Here is an 18314-nt window from a genome sequence, read left to right as displayed (position 1 = left end):
ACCATGTCTGAATCGGAAGTAGTTATTTTTTGTACTTATTTAATGTAAAAGTATATAGAACCATACATTTTTGGAATCCATGTCAAGTAACCTATCATATTATACCAGAAGTAATATTTTTCAAACTCGAAGTAACAAATTATCTCCTTTATACGGACAAAAGTGTATAGAAACCATATATTTTTAGAATTGGCACTCAGCTATAATCTAAGACTGGAAATGACATTTTAAACTCGATTTTGATATTTTTAGATACAGCCTAAATATGTTACACTCCTAGACAATGAAGATGGTTTCATGGTAGATTGATCACACATCTGGATACGTAGCATGTAGGTATTTGGTATTTTTAATTGTACTTTTAACTATGTTTATATGGTTTGCAGGTAACAAAAATCAGTTTTCCCTTGAACAACAGCTTAAATTAGATTTGATCTTTTATTCAAATTTATACTCTTATGAAGATTATTTTAATGATAATGTATAGAAATTGTTTATATACTTGTCTTCAAATTAGGATTTGTCATAAAAAATGCATCATATTAATTTTGAATTAATTTCAACAATCAATATTCTCTATTTTTTTTTGTTTTGTTACAGATAGCCTAAATATGTAAGACTCCTATACCATGAAAGATGCTTGCATTGCAGATGCACATTAGGATTAGTCACATGTAGGTGTTTGGTCATTATAGTTTTTTCTTAAAACTATATCTATATTTGTTAGGTAATAAAAATCATTTTTTTTTCCCCTGAAAACCAACAGATTGAAGTTTTATAACAAATTGGGCTAAAATTTCTTTCATTCAAATTTATACTCTAATGCTGGAAGGGTCCACGGTGGCCAAGTGGTTTAAGTAGTTGCTACTGTAATCACTAGCCAGTCAACACTTGAGGTTGTGAGTTCGAACCCCATTCGTGCGGGTGCACTCGACTCCAATCTTAATTGACTAGGACTGTCAGTTTTCCTATCGAAGGTCGGTGGTTTTCTCCGGGCACTCCGGCTTCCTCCCCCAATAAAAACTGGCCGCCACGAAATAGCCCAAAAGTGGCGTTAATACACCAAAATATCAAATCAAATCTAATGCTGAATATTTTAATTAGAATGTATAGTAATTGTTTTTATACTTTTCTCTAATTTGGGATTTAACATAAAACATGCATCATATTATTTTCTGAATTGATTGCAACAGCAAAAAGTCTGGATTTAAAGCGGAAATTTAATTTATAATTTTTGTTTTTGTTACAGATTATACAGCCTAAATATGTAACACTCCTATACCGTGAAAGATGCTGTCATTGTAGATAGCACATTAGGATGTTGCACATGTAGGTATTTGGTCATTACAATTTTTCTTAAAACTATGTTTGTTTGTTAGGTAATAAAAATCCGTTTTTTTTTTCCTGAACAGTTTAACAAAAAGATGCTTTATGTTAAAATGGGTCTCGTAAAAGCAGACCTTTGCAGAGAGCAAACTTTAGATTTTGATATAACATTGATGAATTTAATGGGCGCTAATCTTGTGAAAACATATTCCCCAACAGAGCTGATTACATAGTATGATGAAAACTTGTGTTTATGGTAAAATGTATTTAGTTTTTTGCCTGGCTCTGTTTCATTATCAACCAATTTGAAACTTTATTACAAATTGGTCTAAAAATATTTTCTTCAAATTTATACTCTAATGAAATATATTCTTGATGGAATGTATAGTAATTATAAATATTCTTGTCCAACATGCAAAAGATTAAATTCTGAAAAAATTGCAACAGCAAATAGACTAAAGCTGATATTAAGTTATAGTTTTTGTTAAAGATACAGCCTCAATATGTTGAACTCCTAGACAGAGAAGATGGATTCATGGCAGATAAGTAGAGTCAACATGTAAGTATTTGGTCATTACAATTGTACTTAAAACTATGTTAATATTTGGAAGTCAATAAAAATCTGTTTTCACTGAAACAGTAGCTTAAAATTTTATTACAAATTGGTCTAAAATATCTTTTATTCGAATTTCAAATGTGGTACATCTTAATAAGAATGAAAGAGTAATTGTAAATTAATTGTTCGTAATTTAAGATTTGACAAAAAACTTGAATCACATTAATTTTTTAATTTTTTCAACAGCCATTAAATATTCTCTAAAGCTGATGCTAATTTAATTTTTTTCTTTTGTAACACATACAGCCCAGATGTGTTCCACTCCCACACAATGTAGATGGTTTCATGGTAGATGGCACATTAAGATGTTAATCATGTAAATATTTAGTCATTACAATTGTACTTTAGACTATGTTTATATGTGTTGGATAATAAATATTATTTTTCCCTGGAACAACAGCTTAAATAAAATTTTATTTCAAATTCGTTTACATATTTTTTTTGTTCAAATTTATAATCAAGTGAAGTAAATTTTAACATGAATGCATAGTAATTGTTAATATACTTGAGTCCAATTTAGGATTTGACATAAAATATGAGTGACATTTATTTATAATTGATATCAACAGCCAATAGTCTCTATTTGAAGCTGATAAGGTCTTTCCACTTTTTCGTGGAAAGACCTAATGCTTTTGTTATTTTTTTTCTTCGTTGTTTGGTTGTTTAGCAAGATAAAGCTTAGATATTTGGTATATGATATCAAGATATTTGGTATATGATATCAAGATATTTGGTATATGATATCAAACAGTTTATACGCTTTTGAAACTGACACCGCTTAACCGAATACTTTTCTATGTAACAGTTCCCCCCGAACACTGTTTTCTTGTTATTTGTTATTCTTCGCAACCTTAGAAGAAACCGACTAATTAATTTTTGCAAATTACTCGTTATATCCTCTGGATACGTTGCGTTTCATTCTGACCTAAGCGTTATGAAGACTCCATATGAGAGTTATTCCCCCTTATGTATTTGAAATAAGTGATATGTATTTGTAACTTGAGAACCATAAGTGATAGAGACCTAGGGTGTTTTGGTTTGAGGTCCTTGGTCCACTTAAAGAAAGTTTAGGTCAAGGTGAAAGGTCAAGGTCATCTAAATTTTTATTTTGGCTTATACGACCTCAAAAAATTTTTGCAGTCATATATTGGTATGACTTTGGCGTTTTCATCGTCCGAAGACACATTGGTTTTTGCACAATAACTTTAGTTTAAGAATTAGGAATAATTGGCCTAAAAAGGGGCAAAAAACAAGCATTTTTCTAGTTTCATGACAATAACTTGTGTGTAAGTGTATGGATCTTTCTGAAATTGTACTACAAGGTTCCATATCACAAAGGGAAAGCTGGAATACAGTTTTGGGGTAATTCCCCAAAACGTTTAGGAATAAGGGGCCAAAAATGAGCATTTTTCTAGTTTCAAGACAATAACTTGTGTTCAAGTGTATGGATCTCTCTGAAATTGTACTGCAAGATACCATACCACATAGGAAAGGCTGGGATTGATATTGGAGGTAATTGCCGTAAAATTTTAGGAATTAGGGGCCAAAAAGGGGCAAAAAACAAGCATTTTCAACAATAACTTGTGTGTAAGTGTATGAATCTTTATGAAATTGTACTACAAGGCTCCATATCAGATAGGAAAAGCTGGGTTTGAGTTTTGGGGTAATTGCCGTAAATGTTTAGGAATTTGGGGCCACAAAGGGGCCAAAAACAAGCATTTTTCTAGTTTCAAGACAATAACTTGTGTGTAAGTGTATGGATCTTTATGATAAAATTTTGCAGTTGTATATTGGTATGACGTTGGCCAAATTGTCTGAAGATACATTGGTTTTTGCACAATAACTTTAGTTTAAGAATTAGGAATTAGGGGCATAAACGGGGGCAAAAAACAAGCATTTTTCTAGTTTCATGACAATAACTTGTGTGTAAGTGTATGGATCTTTATGAAATTGTACTACAAGGCTTCATATCACAAAGGGAAAGCTGGGTTTGAGTTTTGGGGTAATTGCCGTAAACGTTTAGGAATTTGGGGCCAAAAAACAAGCTTTTTTTCTAGTTTCCCGACAATAACTTGTGTTCAAGTGTATGGATCTCTCTGAAATTGTACTGCAAGGTACCATTCCACAAAGGGAAGGCTGGGATTAAGTTTGGGGTGATGAATCATAAAGGGGTTCAAAAAATTTGGGGGGGATTTTTTTTCGGTCCAAAATTAAACTTAGTTTGATTTTTAACAAAAATTGAATTCTTGGGGTTCTTTGATATGCTGAATCTAAACATGTATTTAGATTTTTTATTTTTATTTGTGGGCCATGCTATCAAATTGGTTCATATTGAGGTCAAAAGGGTCCAAAATAAAACTTTGTTTGATTTCATCAAAAATTGAATTCTTTGGATTCTTTGATATGCTGCATTTAACCATGTATTTAGATTTAGATATTGGACCATAATAGGTAAATTAACAATTTTTAAGTTCTTGAAGACCACATTCATTCTGTGTCAGAAACCTATGCTGTGTCAAATATTCAATCACAATTCAAATTCAGAGCTGTATCAAGCTTGAATGTTGTGTTTATTATACTTGCCCCAACTGTTCAGGGTTCGACCTCTGCGGTCGTATCAAGCTGCATCCAGTGGAGCATTTTATTATTTCTTATCAGACGCTGTACAGGATATTGACAAAATATTTTTACTAAATTGTTATATGCAACATGTCGTAACACATGATTTTTGGTTGAACACGTACGTTGACATAAAATGGGAGTTTTCTCCCCTCTCATATTTAAAACTAGCTGTATGGTGATATTACTCATTAACCATATATAGTAGAGATCTAGTGTCTTTTGATTTGAGGTCCTTACTTTATGACCTTGAAATATAGGTCAAGGTCATAGGTAAATTTGACATTCTAGATTTTGACCTTAGCATTAACTTTATTTTTATAAATGATAGGACTTCTTGCATTAGGTCGCAAGCCATATGACCTTGAAAAAGCCAACCAGAATTGTGTGAAAAGGAAGTAACTATTTTTTGTACATATTTAATGTAAAAGTATATAGAACCATATATTTTGGGAATCCGTGTCAAGTAACCTATATGTGTTGGGTAACAAAAATCAGTTTTCCCCTTGAACAACAGTTTGAAATTTTATTACAAATTTGTCTAACATCTCTTTTATTCAAATATTTACTGTACTGAGGTATATTTTTAATAAGAATGTAAAGTAATAGTAAATATACTATCACATATTACATTAATTTCTGAATTGATTGTTTTTTTACAGATGCAACTTTATATGATGTTTTAGTAGTAGAAGGTGCAGCATGGCAGCAGAAGATGTTAAATGGAGAATCTATAGATAGTTTAATTCTTTAGAGGATAAATAATATAAGTTATAGATTTATAATTTCTTTAATGTTCAAAATATCAGATGAGAATTTGCAAAGTGCCCTCAATATGTCTACGATGATTTAACATTCATAATAAAGAATGTATTGTAAACCTCTTTTTCAATATTCATATTAAAGGAAGTAGATTGTCAATTTAGATATTTACTTATTTACCTGAATTTTTTTATTAAGTAATAAAACAATATGACTTTATTTAGATTGTTTAGATTCAAGTTCAAAATGTATATACATCAGATAGTTTTGGTTTGCCAACAACTTCAATTGTATAGCCAAAAGATCAATTATTGGTTGTAAATAATGCCAGCTCTAACTAAAATCTTAAAATAGAAACTCTTCAAATTTGACAAGTTACCATATTATACATATGAATAAATTAGAATAGTCTGTAAATATTCTGTATTTTCCTTTTTGCATCATCTTTTGAGTAACCAAATCAGAACACCCAATTTGGTGAAATATTTTTTCCTATTATATCTATTATTGCTTTTGTACGATAAACACAAAAATGTATATGCAGTTTTGTTAAATATATCTAAATAAAGAATTAAAAAAAAAATCAATTTCAAATTAACACAAACAAAATTGACTTTAACTTATGGTTTAGTTCATGCACTCTTTAATGTATATCTTAAAAGTTTTGTTGTGGACTAAGCAAATATCAAATTATCATTTCAGAAGTACATTTTCTTGCATGGTATCATCTTCACTAACATTTAACATAGTGGGTTTAGGAGTTACTGAGGTAGTTCTTATTGAGGTGTTTCTTGTTTTTTTCTTTGGAGGAATCAGTGGTTTCTATGTCTTCAGGATATGGTTTTGTCATTCAAAGGGAACTGTCTATGTAATTCTGAAATGATATACATTTGGTATTTTATTGTAATTGAAAAAGAAACAATATTAGTGCATGAACATTTGAACTTTGAATATATAATATTTAAACTTGATAATTTATAATTTTTAAAATCGGTTTTGGAAATTTATTGTATCAAAATTAAATTGTAACTTGTGAACCAAAATAAGTGATATGTATTTGCAACTTGTAAACCATAAGTGATAGAGACCTAGGGTGTTTTGGTTTGAGGTCTTTGGTCAACTTAAAGACAATTTAGGGCAAGGTCAAAGGTCAAGGTCATTTTCTAAATTTTTATTTTGGCTTGTTATTTCTTATTATCAGGAATCCGTATAAGATATTGACAAAATATTTTTCTAAATTGTTATATGCAACATGTCGTAGCATATGATTTTTGGTTGAACACGTACGTTGACATAAAATGGGAGTTTTCTCCCCTCTCATATTTAAAAACTAGCTGTATGGTGATATTACTCATTAACCATATATAGTAGAATTCTAGTGTCTTTTTATTTGAGGTCCTTACTTTATGACCTTGAAATATAGGTCAAGGTCATAGGTAAATTTGACGTTCTAGATTTTGACCTTAGCATTAACTTTATTTTTATAAATGATAGGACTTCTTGCATTAGGTTGCAAGCCATATGACCTTGAAAAAGTCGACCAGAAGTGACCTTGTCTGAACCGGAAGTAGCTATTTTTTGTACTTATTTAATGTAAAAGTATATAGAACCATATATTTTTGGAATCCATGTCGAGTAACCTATCATATTATACCAGAAGTAATATTTTTCAAACCGGAAGTAATAAATTATCTCCTTTATACGGACAAAAGTGTATAGAAACCATATATTTTTAGAATCGGCACTCAGCTATAATCTAAGACTGGAAATGACATTTTAAACTCGATTTTGATATTTTCAGATACAGCCTAAATATGTTACACTCCTAGACAATGAAGATGGTTTCATGGTAGATTGATCACACATCTGGATACGTAGCATGTAGGTATTTGGTATTTTTAATTGTTCTTTTAACTATGTTTATATGGTTTGCAGGTAACAAAAATCAGTTTTCCCTTGAACAACAGCTTAAATTAGATTTGATCTTTTATTCAAATTTATACTCTTTATTTTAATGATAATGTATAGAAATTGTTTATTTACTTGTGTTCAAATTAGGATTTGTCATAAAAAATGCATCACATTAATTTTGAATTAATTGCAACAATCAATATTCTCTATTTAGGTGTAATACCACCAAATCATAGTACGTCACATCCGGTTGCATACGAAAATAGGTCAAAAAAAAATATTACCTTGAAATTGACAGTTGTAGGTAATTGATGCTACATTTCATTGCCGTAAAACATTTCTGTGTCATAAACATATATCTTGGGTATTTCAAAGCGCCATTATTTTTTTATTTGGGGTTTCTATAGAATATTTTGGAAACTTGAGGTTACATGGTTACTAAAGCTTGGATGTGCACAGGTTAAAAAAGGGGGAAATTTGATTGGTTAACTTCCAGTGATGGTTATTTTCTTATATGCAATGAAATGTTGTGTTAATTTTTTTCTATAGTACTGGACAGGAAATAACTTTACTCATGCCAAGTATTTCTTTATTTGAAACAAAGATAAATTCTGCACAATTTTTTGAAAAGTTCAAATTTAACAAAGACTAATAGGGGAAAATCAATGGTGGTATTACACCTTTAAAGCTGATACTGATTTAGAATTTTTGTTTTTGTTACAGATACGGACTAAATATGTTACACTCCTTGACAATGAAGATGCTTTCATGGTATATAGCACACGAAGATACATATCATGTAAGTATTTGGTCATTATAATTGTTCTTTTAACTCTTTTTATATGTGGAAGGTAACAAAAATCAGTTTTCCCCTTGAACAATCGTTTAAAATTTTATTACAAATTTGTCTAATATTTCTTTTATTCAAATATTTACTGAAATAAGTAATTGTAAATATACTAAGTCTCTAATTTAGGATTTGACATAAAACATGCATCACATTAATTTCTGAATTGATTGCAATAGCAAATATTCCCTATTTAAAGCTGATACTAATTTACAATTTCTGTTTTTGTTACAGATACAGCCTAAATATGTTACTCTTCGACAATGAAGATGGTTTCATTGTAGATAGCACATTGGGATTAGTTACATGTAGGTATTCATTCATTACAATTTTTTTCTTTAAACTGTTTATATTTGTTAGGCATTAAAAATCAGTTTTCACTGAAACAACAGATTGAAGCTTTATAACAAATTGGTTTAAAAATTTCTTTTATTCTTATTTATATCCTAATGAAGTATATTTTATTACGAATGTATAGGTATTGTGAATATACGTCTCCAATTTAGGATTTGACATAAAACATGCATCACATTAATTTTTGTATTGATTGCAACAGCAAATAGCTTTGATTCTGAAGCTAAAACCAATTTCAAATATTTGTTTTTGTTACAGATAGCCTAAATATGTAAGACTCCTATACCATGAAAGATGCTTCCATTGCAGATAGCAAATTAGGATTAGTCATGTAGGTATTTATTCATAACAATTGTTCTTAAAACTATGTTTATATTTGTTAGGTAATAAAAATCAGTTTTTTTCCTGGAACAACAGCTTGAAATTTTATTACAAATTGGTCCTACATTTCATTTATTGAAATATTCACTGTAATGAGATATATTTTAATAAGAAAAAAGTAAAATCACAAAAATACTGAACTCCGAGGAAAATTCAAAACGGAAAGCCCCTAACTAAATGGCAAAATCAAAAGCTCAATCACATCAAATGAATGGATAACAACTGTCATATTCCTGACTTCGTACAGGCATTTTCTTATGTAGAAAATAGTGGATTAAACCTGGTTTTAAAGCTAGCTAAACCTCTCGCTTGTATGACAGTCGCATCATATTTCATTATATTGACAGTGATGTGTGAACATAACAAACAGAACAATAGGTAAACATCTCACAAATAGGGGTACAACAGCAACACGAACCCCAACAAAAACTGGGGGTGATCTTAGGTGCTACGGTAGGGTAAGCAGATTCTGCTCCACATGTGGCACCCATCGTGTTGCTCATGTTATAACAAAGCCGGTAAATAGTCTAATTCTGTAGGTCACATTCGTGAAAAGGGAATGGTATTGTAGTTACGACAAGGAACACGAAGTGATGATTTCAACTTCACCATTTGGAACTCTTGGTTTTGTATGGTGATTGTAAAAATTCTTGTCTCCAATTAAGGATTTGACATAAAACATGCATCACATTAATTTCTGAATTGATTGCAACAGCAAATAGTCTGGATTAAAAGCTGAAATTAATGTATATTTTTTTTGTTTTCGTTACAGATAGCCTAAATATGTAAGACTCCTATACCATGAAAGATGCTTCCATTGCAGATGCACATTAGGATAAGTCACATGTAGGTATTTGGTCATTACAATTTTTTTTTCTTAAAACTATATCTATATTTGTTAGGTAATAAAAATCAGTTTTTTCCTGAAACACAACAGATTGAAGCTTGAAGATATGTTTATGTTTGTTAGGTAATAAAAATCCGTTTTTTTCCTGAACAGTTTTGACAAAGAGAACTTTATGTTAAAATGGGTCTCGTAAAAGCAGACCTCTGCAGAGAGCAAACTTAGATTTTGATATAACATTGATGAATTTAATGGGCACTAATCTCATGAAAACAGATCCCCAAAAAGAGCTGACTACATAGTATGATGAAAACTTGTGTTTATGGTAAAATGTATTTAGTTTTTTGTCTGGCTCCATTTCATTATCAACCAATTTGAAACTTTATTACAAATTGGTCTAAAAATATTTTCTTCAAATTTATACTCTAATTAAATATATTCTTAATGGAATGTATAGTAATTATAAATATTCTTGTCCAACATGCAAAAGATTAAATTCTGAAAAAATTGCAACAGCAAATAGACTCTAAAGCTGATATTAAGTTATAGTTTTTGTTAAAGATACAGCCTAAATATGTTGAACTCCTAGACAGAGAAGATGGATTCATGGCAGATATGAAGAGTCAACATGTAAGTATTTGGTCATTACAATTGTACTTAAAACTATGTTAATATTTGGAAGTCAATAAAAATCTGTTTTCACTGAAACAATAGCTTAAAATTTTATTACAAATTGGTCTAAAATATCTTTTATTCGAATTTCAAATGTGGTATATTTTAATAAGAATGAAAGAGTAATTGTAAATTAATTGCCTGTAATTTAAGATTTGACATCAAACTTGAATCACATTAATTTTTTAATTTTTTCAACAGCCATTAAATATTCTCTAAAGCTGATGCTAATTTTTTTTTTTCATTTGTAACACATACAGCCCTGATATGTTCCACTCCCATACAATGTTGATGGTTTCATGGTAGATGGCACATTAAATAGTTTAACATGTAAGTATTTAGTCATTACAATTGTACTTTAGACTTTGTTTATATGTGTTGGGTAATAAATATCAGTTTTCCCTGGAACAACAGCTTAAATAAAATTTTCTTTCAAATTAGTGTTACATTTTATTTTTTTTGGTTCAAATTTATAATCTAGTGAAGTAAATTTTAACATGAATGCGTAGTGATTGCAAATATACTGGATTCCAATTTAGGATTTGACATAAAATATGAGTGACATTTATTTATAATTGATTGCAACAGACAATAGTTACTAATTGAAGCTGATAAGGTCTTTTCCACTTTTCTGTGGAAAGTCCTAATGCTTTTGTTATAATTTTTTTTCTTTGCTGTTTGGTTGTTTTGATATCAAACAGTTTATACGCTTTTGAAACTGACACCACTTAACCGAATACTTTTCTATGTAAGAGAGATATCCCCGAACACTGTTTTTCTTGTTATTTCTTATTCTTCGCAACCTTAGGAGAAACCGACTAATTTATTTTTCCAAATTAGATGTTATGTTTCATTTTAACCGAAGCGTGACGAAGACTCCATATGAGAGTTATTCCCTCTCATGTATTTGAAATAAGTGATTGATATGTAATTGTAACTTGTAAACCATAAGTGATAGAGACCTAGGGTGTTTCGGTTTGAGGTCCTTGGTCCACTAAAAGAAAATTTAGGTCAAGGTCATCTTCTAAATTTTTATTTTGGCTTGTTACACGAACGCCAAAAAATTTTTGCGGTCGTATATTGGTATGACATTGGTGTCGTCCAAAGACACATTGGTTTTCGCACAATAACTTTAGTTTAAGTGAATGGATCTCGCTGGAATTTTACCATAAGGTTCAATACCACAAAAGAAAGGTTGGGATTGATTTTGGGGGTTATGGTACCAACAGTTAAGGAATTGGGGGCCAAAAATAAGCATTTTTGTAACTTCAAGACAACAACTTGTTTGTTAGTGTTTGAATCTCTCTGACATTATACCACAAGGTTCCATATCACAAAGGGAATGCTTGGATTGATTTTGGGGGTAATTGGCTCAAAATTTTAGGAATTAGGGCCAAAAAAGGGGCAAATAACAAGCATTTTCTAGTTTCATGACAATAACTTGTGTGTAAGTGTATTGATCTTTATGAAATTGTACTACAGTGTTCCATTTCATAAAGGAAAAGTTGGGTTTAATTTTTGGGGTAATTGCCGTAAACGTTTAGGAATTTGGGGCCAAAAAGGGGCCAAAAAACAAGCATTTTTCTAGTTTCCAGACAATAACTTGTGTTAAGTGTATGGATCTCTCTGAAATTGTACTGCAAGGTACCATACCACAAGGGAAGGCTGGGATTAAGCTTGGGGTGATGAATCATAAGGGGGTTCTAAAAATTTTCAGATTTTTGATTTTGGGTCCAGTTTTCAAGTTGGTCCAAATTGGGGTCCAAAATTAAACTTTGTTTGATTTCAAGAAAAAAATTGAATATATGGGGTTCTTTGATATGCTGAATCTAACCATGTATTTAGATTTTTTATTTTTATTTGTGGGCCATGCTATCAAATTGGTTCATATTGAGGTCTTAAAATTTAACTTTTGAGGTCAAAAGGATCCAAAATAAAACTTTGTTTGATTTGATCAAAAATTGAATTATCGGGGTTTTTTTGATATGCCAAATCTAACCGTGTATTTAGATTTTTAATATTGGGTCTCGTTTTTTAAATTGGTCTACATTAAGGTCCAAAGGGTCCAAAATTTAACTTAGTTTGATTTTAACAAAAATTGAATTCTTGGGGTTGTTTGATATGCTGAATCTAAACATGTGTTGAGATTTTTTATTATGGGCCCAGTTTTCAAGTTGGTCCGAATTGGGGTCCAAAATTAAACTTTGTTCTTAGACCACATTCATTGCGTGTCAGAAACCTATGCTGTGTCAAATATTTAATCACAATCCAAATTCAGAGCTGTATCAAGCTTGAACGTTGACATAAAATGGGAGTTTTCTCCCATCTCATATTTAAAACTAGCTGTATGGTGATATTACTCATTAACCATATATTGTAGAGATGTAGGGTCTTTTGATTTGAGGTCCTTACTTTATGACTTTGAAATATAGGTCAAGGTCATAGGTAAATTTGACGTTCTAGATTTTGACCTTAGCATTAACTTTATTTTTATAAATGATAGAACCCTAGGACTTCTTGCAATAGGTTGCAAGCCATATGACCTTGAAAAAGCCAACCAGAAGTGACCTTGTGTGAAAAGGAAGTAGCTATTTTTTGTACATATTTAATGTAAAAGTATATAGAACGATATATTTTTGGAATCCGTGTCTAGTAACCTATATGTGTTAGGTAACAAAAATCCGTTTTCTCCTTGAACAACAGTTTGAAATTTTATTACAAATTTGTCTAACATTTCTTTTATTCAAATATTTACTGTACTGAGGTATATTTTTAATAAGAATGTAAAGTAATTGTAAATACTAGTCTCCAATTATGAATTTGACATAAAACATGCATCACATTAATTTTCTGAATTGTTTTTTTACAGATGCAACTTGTATGTTTCTGTAGTAGAAGGTGCAGCATGGCAGCAGAAGATGGTAAATGGAGAATCGTGAAGAGACAGTTTAATTCTTTAGAGGATAAATAATATTATAGTTTATAGATTTATAGTTTATAATTTCTTTAATGTTCAAAATATCAGATGAGAATTAGCCAAGTGCCCTCAATATGTCGACAATGATATAACATTCATAATTAAGAATGTATTGTAAACCTTTTTTACAATATTCATATAAAAGGAAGTAGATTGTCAATTTAGATATTTACTTATTTACCTGAATTTTTTATTAAGTAATTGGAACAATATGACTTTATTTACATTGTTTAAATTCAAGTTCAAAATGTATATACATCAGATAGTTTTGGTTTGCCAACAACTTCAATTGTATAGCCAAAAGATCAATTGTTGGTTGTAAATAATGCCAGCTCTAACTTAAATCTTAAAATAGAAACTATCTTCAAATTTGACAAGTTACCATATTATACATATGAATAAATTAGAATAGTCTGTAAATATTCTGTATTTTCCCTTTTGCATCATCTTTTTAGTAACCAAATCAGAACACCCAATTTGGTGAAATACTTTTTCCTGTTATATCTATTATTGCTAAAATGTATATGCAGTTTTTGTCGAGCCTGCGACTTTTGTCGCAGAAAGCTCAACATAGGGATAGTGATCCTACGGCGGGGGCGGCGTTAGCTAACTTCTTAAAAGCTTTATATTTTAGAAGGTAGAAGATCTGGATGCTTCATACTTTGTATATGGATGCCTCATGTTACGAAGTTTCCGTCAGTCACATGTCCAATGTCCTTGACCTCATTTTCATGGTTCAGTGACTACTTGAAAAAAAAGTTAAGATTTTTTGTAATGTTAAATTCTCTCTTATTATATGTCATAGGATAACTATATTTGGTATGTGCGTACCTTGCAAGGTCCTCATGCCCGTCAGACAGTTTTCACTTGACCTCGACCTCATTTCATGGATCAGTGAACAAGGTTAAGTTTTGGTGGTCAAGTCCATATCTCAGATACTATAAGCAATAGGTCTAGTATATTCGGTGTATGGAAGGACTGTAAGGTGTACATGTACAACTGGCAGGTGTCATCTGACCATGACCTCATTTTCATGGTTCAGTGGTTATAGTTAAGTTTTTGTGTTTTGGTCCGTTTTTCTTATACTGTATGCAATAGGTCTACTATATTTGGTGTATGGAATGATTGTAAGGTGTACATGTCCAACTGAGAGGTGTCATCTGACCTTGACCTCATTTTCATGGTTCAGTGGTTATAGTTAAGTTTTTGTGTTTTGGTCCGTTTTTCTTATACTGTATGCAATAGGTCTACTATATTTGGTGTATGGAATGACTGTAAGGTGTACATGTCTAGCTGGCAGGTGTCATCTGACCTTGACCTCATTTTCATGGTTCAGTGGTCAAAGTTAAGTTTTTGAGTTTTGGTCTATTTTTCTAATACTATATATGCAATAGTTCAACTATATTTGGTGTATGGAAATATTTTATGATCTATATGTCAGTCACGCAGGTTTTATTTGACCTTGACCTCATTTTCAAGGTTCATTGCTCAGTGTTAAGTTTTTGTGTTTTGGTCTGTTTTTCCTAAACTATAAGCAATAGGTCAACTATATTTGTTGTATGGAAGATTTGTTAGCTGTACATGCCTGCCTTGCATGGTTTATCTGACCTTGACCTCATTTTCATGGTTCATTGGTCAATGTTTAGTTTACTTGGTTAATGTTAAGTTTATGTGGCAGTTGTAATAAAGCTTTATATTTAGGACTATCAACATAATATCAATGATTAGTAAAGAAGGCGAGACATTTCAGCGTGTGCACTCTTGTATTAAATATATCTAAATTAAAAATTCAAATAAAAATCAATTTCAAATTAACACAAACAAAATTGACTTTAACTTATGGTTTAGTTCATGCACTCTTTAATGTATATCTTAAAAGTTATGTTGTGGACTAAGCAAATATCAAATTATCATTTCAGAAGTACATTTTGCTTGCATGGTATCATCTTCACTAACATTTAACATAGTGGGTTTGGGAGTTACTGAGGTAGTTCTTATTGAGGTGTTTCTTGTTTTTTTCTATGGAGGAATCAGTGGTTTCTATGTCTTCAGGATATGGTTTTGTCATTCAAAGGGAACTGTCAATGTAATTCTGAAATGATATACATTTGGTATTTTATTGTCATTGAAAAAGAAACAATATTAGTGCATGAACATTTGAACTTTGAATATATAATATTTAAACTTGATAATTTATAGTTTTTAAATTGATTTTGGAAATTTATTGTATCAAAATTAAATTGTATTAGACAGTTTAATGAATGGAAATTGAAAATTAGAAAAACTTAATTCATGTTCTTAATTTAAGCACAAGTGAAAACAAAATTCCAAATATAAATTTCTGCTTCATTAAAACTTGTTAAATGGATATGCAAAATCACTGATAGCTAACATGGTTAATCCGTCTTAATTAGATAGTGTCGTTAAGTATAGTCTAATGGATCCTGTTGATATCATATTAAAAGTATTGATGTATTATAAATCCTATTCCTAAATCTCGCATGTTAGATGCCAGAGACCCCCCTTTGTTATAGAGGGATCGCCCTTGCATCAGTGTATTGCAAATTGTACTGGAATATACTGAACTATAGATTACTTTCTGTTAATAAAGCATAGGGTCACTTTCACTCAACTTACTTTTTTTTACGTATACTAGTATACGTTGATAATTTTATTTTATATTGCATTTTGATTTGCAATACACACATGTTTTAAGGTGTAGGTCAGAGCACCTGACCCTGGAGACGGGATTGCGCACTTGGCATCCACTGACACAGGTTTCTAGGGCTTTTTGATCGATTATATTGTTTTTTATCTCTAGTTGTTCCTGGCCGGCCCTGACTGTCTATGAAGGGGTGCATTTAGTCAAAAGTTGGTTTTGGTGTATTTAGGTTAATCATGGAAGTATTATATTTTACTTCCATGGGATCAAATATACATATGAATTGTATGATTTTAAATTATATATGCATTGCAATAATAAGAATTTATTGAATTTGTGAATTTTTATAATACAATCTGGCGTCCATCGAGCATGACGGGCTGTCGGCAAACTAAGATTATGTTTGCGTTGTTTATATTTTGCACGAGTATATAGTTAATACCACCTATTTTTGATAAGCAGTGGAAAGGTTTTATTCGTTTGTGGTCTAGATTTAATAACATGAGCTCAAGTCGGTTAAATGCAAAAGTTCATTAGTGGTCTGACAGAATGAGTATTAAGCATATAAGTGTGTTGAAAACGAACTTTTTAGTATGGAAAACCTCTGAACTGAATTCAAGTCATTTATCGTGTCCTGAAAATATGGACACTAATTATGTTGTTAAACTTTTAATGTCAAAATGCATTTCAGTCACAGAAGTGCTTTTCTCAAATTTAGATGTGGTGTTGCTCCACTAAGGATTTAAACTGGGAAATATGAAAATATTGTTTTAGAGTGTGCCATATATGTTATAGTTTTATTGAAGACGAAGCACATTTTATTAAGGTTTCCTCTTTATAAAGATTTTAGAAACCATTTATATTATGTTGCTGAAACTTGTAATGAAAATTTTAATACTTTAGATGATAACCAAAAGTTAAGTGTTTTTATTCTCAAATGTAAATATGATACATGTGTGTTCCAAAACCTTTTATTTGATTTTAAAAAGGTGTAGAAATTTTATATATGGTAAATACATGTAGTACTTTATTTCATATTGTTTATTGTATTGGTTCTATGCATTTTCATAGTCTCTTATAACTCTGTATTGAATGGCTCTCATTTTATTAAGTATTGTTTTACAATGTATAAATATCGATTGTAATTGTCAAGAGATGTGACATTCATAAAATATTGAATTAATTTAATTGTTATATATATAGTATTGCAATCAATATTTGTGTATGCCTCGCACAAAAAGGTGCAAGCAAGGCTGTACTGGTCATCTTCAGTTATCAAGGTTTTTTTTTTATAACAAACCCACTGAGATCTGGTATCCAGGAAATTAAAATGAATCAACAATAGTTTCGTGTATTTTGTACAATAATATTTTTTGTAATTACATCTTACTCATGATGCAGATCTGTCTTCATCTAATACTATGATGATGCACTACAGTGGCATAAAAGTCGTTACGATAGGTTTAGAAAGTGTCATTTTGGTATTTATTATCATGATGCATAAGACTTGAATTTCCCCACGTTTCAAGGAATAACATTGAAAAATAATTTATAAGCCAACACTTCTAGCCAGCAGTCTGTTTTGAATAATAAGGATTTCTTTAAAACTGTTCAATGTATACCTCCTTCGACAATCTTCCTAGCATTTACGCACGACATTTTCAGTTTTAAATTCGATTCGCCGTGTTAACTCGTTTTAGTTGGTTGTTCCATGATAGAATTTTTGCCATTATTTGATATTTCACATAAAATACAATGTAAGAGCATATCATCAATTACAATTGCTATGATTTACTTTATGTATTTATGCTTATCCTTGTATGCATGTTTATTGTTTTAATAAAGGTAAAATCCGATGTCTAGGTTATCGGCAATATGAATATATTATTTGTTTTGTTTAAGTCTAACTATTTGGTAAGATTCGTAAATGTTACAGCTCATTAACCCCTTCCATGGTGATGCACATGTTCATCCATTCCTTTGTCCTGTCTCAAGTTTGCTTTCCACTCTGATTAATTACAATTTGCCTAATGTCATGGACTTGCCTAATGTCATGGACAACAATAAAATGCAGCTGAAGTTCGATTTTGTCTTAGTTACCTTTAGAGGTGTAATATTACCAGTTTCCCCCATTAGTCTTTGTTAAATTTGCACTCTTCTAAATATTTATCTTTGTTCCAAATAAAGAAATACTTGGCTTTAGTAAAGTTTTTTTTCTTTCTAGCTGTATGGCTACAGACCAAATTTCAAATAAATGTCATTGCATATACGATGATTACCATCACTGGAAGTTCACCAATCAAATGTTCTCCCCCTTTTTCCTGTGTACAAGCTTTCGTAACC

General features: G+C 30.6%; 1 long non-coding RNA gene across 5 annotated transcripts in view; it reads left to right on the top strand.

Moving 5' to 3' along the window:
* Positions 1 to 17855, top strand: part of LOC127729892 (uncharacterized) — a 73716-nt gene extending 55861 nt beyond the window's left edge. For 2 of the 5 annotated variants that reach the window (XR_007994883.1, XR_007994886.1), the window contains 8 exons: positions 7958 to 8033; positions 8316 to 8389; positions 8694 to 8766; positions 9589 to 9662; positions 10222 to 10290; positions 10593 to 10662; positions 13202 to 14441; positions 14589 to 17855. This is a non-coding gene — a long non-coding RNA (uncharacterized LOC127729892). Of the gene's footprint in view, positions 1 to 252; positions 333 to 5351; positions 7205 to 7957; positions 8034 to 8315; positions 8390 to 8693; positions 8767 to 9588; positions 9663 to 10221; positions 10291 to 10592; positions 10663 to 13201; positions 14442 to 14588 lie in introns of those variants that run through there. The other 3 variants (XR_007994884.1, XR_007994885.1, XR_007994882.1) reach the window with 3 other exon arrangements.
* Positions 17856 to 18314: the final 459 nt, after the last annotated feature.

The sequence above is a fragment of the Mytilus californianus genome, unplaced genomic scaffold (genome assembly GCF_021869535.1).
Source record: "Mytilus californianus isolate M0D057914Y unplaced genomic scaffold, xbMytCali1.0.p SCAF_2, whole genome shotgun sequence".
NCBI classification, from domain to species: domain Eukaryota; kingdom Metazoa; phylum Mollusca; class Bivalvia; order Mytilida; family Mytilidae; genus Mytilus; species Mytilus californianus.
Note: the sequence above shows the minus strand (reverse complement) of the source record. Positions and strands in the feature narration are given on the sequence as shown.